The following is a 2421-nucleotide window of genomic DNA, read 5'->3' as shown; positions in this document are numbered from 1 at the left end:
GGGGGGGGGAGGAGTGTGAGGGGTACGGGGGCGAGGGCATGGAGGGGGAGAGGAAGAGCAAGGGCGAGGGGGGGCAGGGGACGGGTCGCTGGCATCCTAGGGGGGGACGGGTGGTGGGCGGCGACTGCCGCATACCGTCCTATGGCGGTGAGTATCGCTACGCCAGGGAGGACAAGGACGTCGACGTGCAGCAGCTGCTGTTCGAGTCGTTCGGTGGGTTCGGAAAGGGGGTCCGCGAGATCCTCTGGAAGGCGGCGAACGTGCTGCAGAACAAGCTGACGCGGGCCCAGTACCTCGACGAGATGACTTGGACCACCAAGAATTGGCTAGGGCTGCAGAAGCAGCGTATCTCAGTCGTTCTTCACACGGCAATCGCAGAGCAGATTGTGAATGAGCTTGCCTGCGGCGAGGGCGGTCGAGTGCACGGAGCTAAGTGCCTCGCCGTCCTCGCAGGAGTCGCTTAGGTTGGCCGCTTTGTGTACTGTCCACTATGAAAGTGTGGACCCGCGTGAACAGCAGCTCCTGACCACGGCGCCGCAGGCGCCTGTTGATAGGTCCAGATGATAGCCCTGGATAGGCAATGCATACGCCTAGTTGGGCCTCGGATCGCCCGACCGCGTCCCGGTGCTCTGTGGTCGGATTTGTGACGCCGCCGCACCGCGCCGCGGCCGGGGGCCCTCCGGAGGCCGAGGATGGCCGTGACGGACCGGGACGAGCTCTGGGAGGTAAAGTGTCAGTGTATATATTGTAGAGACCAACCATGCCCACAATATCTCTCAGCCTAGCTAAGCCAGGGAAGGCGATGCCGGGGCCGTCCAGCAGCTTGATGATGTTTCGCCGGCGTTAACTTCAAACAAAGCCACCGCACACGCCGCGACGCGGCGCGTGCGGTAGGCACTCGGGATTTTGTCAGATCGGCGTGTTTACGCCGGGATCGTGTCCTGACTAACCTGGGCAGACTTTAGGCTTGGACAGTATATCTCGAGACCTCGAGAGAAGGCCGCCCGCAGGCAATCGCTTAGGCGGCTCCCGTGGTGTACCTGTACCTGTGTTAGTGCCAGTGCGCGCCAGTCCCGTGCCCAGTGTCGTGCGACGGAGTTTGCTTGTAAAATTATTGGCTGGTAAAATTCTTTTATGAATGCGCGCCAGTCCCGTGCCCAGTGTCGTCCGAGGGACATCGTAAAATTCTTTTATCAATGGTGTACCTGTGTTAGTGCCAGTGCGCGCCACAGTCAGTCCCGTGCCCAGTGAGCAGTGTCGTCCGAGGGGGTTTGCTTGTAAAATTCTTTGCCTGGTAACATTCTTTACCAATGCGCGCCAGTCCGTGCCCAAAGAAAAAAAGAAAGAAAACAGAGAACCCAAGGGAGGGATGGGAGGACGGCACGCCGCCACCACAAGTCCCGTGCCCTTGGAGCACTTGGAGTGCAGTCGGTAGCCTCACATGCAGCCCGGTAGCAGTACTCGAGTAAAATTCTTTATCAAAACGGCGCAGAGAAAGCCGCGGCTCCAAAATCCTGCTCGTGCAGGTGTGGACCCTGATCCCTGTCCTCCTCCCCTATCGTCCCTCGTTTGGCCTGCCTGTTTTCTTTCTTTCCTGTGTTAGTGCCAGTGCGCGCCAGTCCCGTGCCTAGTGTCGTGCGAGTGAGTTTGGTGAAAATTTCTTCTTTCAGTCCGCGCCCTTGTCGTGCCAGTGTGCGGTGAGAGGGCGCCGTCGAATTCTTTCTTTCAGAACGCCGCGGGTAGCGAAGGGAAGGGAGTCGGGAAGGCGCCCCGCTGTCGTCATCGTGGCGACGGACGTCCCGGGCGGCGCCATGGAAACAAGCGTCGCGGCCCGGCGGCGCCCCGGTGTCCTCGTGGCGACGGCTCTCCTCCTGGCGCTGCTCTGGTCGACGGACGTGCGCCCGCCTCAGCGCATAAATGATGTCACACGGGTGTATGACGCTCTCCTCGGCGACGAGCGAGAGACCTTTATCGACGAGAGTGGGCAGCAGATTCAGATGTCGTGCCACCCGATGTACCGATGGCTGGATAGGCTGATGCAGGGCATGATGCAAAAGGTGATCGGCGACGTCAGGCACTCGCGCCGCATCAAGACCCTACCCTTCAAGGCGACGGTCCACGTCGGGCCGTCAGAGACGGACATCGAGTCGATGCACCTCCAGGACGTGCGCGTAGCACGCGTCGACTTCACCGACTGCCGCACGGCACGGGAGCAATCGCTCTCCTTCCTGCCGCGCATGCTTCCCAACGTCATAAAGATGCGGGTCCGCGGCATCAACGTGACGCTCGATTTCGAGTTCGACACAACCATATTCGGCTTCGAGGCGCAGGCGGGGCAGGCGCGATCGACGGTCGTGGGAGAGATGAATCTCACGCTGGCGCTCCTCACCTACGACGACTGGCACGTCTCGGACTGCTCCG

Source organism: Emiliania huxleyi (assembly GCF_000372725.1).
Source record: "Emiliania huxleyi CCMP1516 unplaced genomic scaffold EMIHUscaffold_343, whole genome shotgun sequence".
Classification (NCBI taxonomy): domain Eukaryota; phylum Haptophyta; order Isochrysidales; family Noelaerhabdaceae; genus Emiliania; species Emiliania huxleyi.
This window is presented reverse-complemented; position numbering follows the sequence as displayed.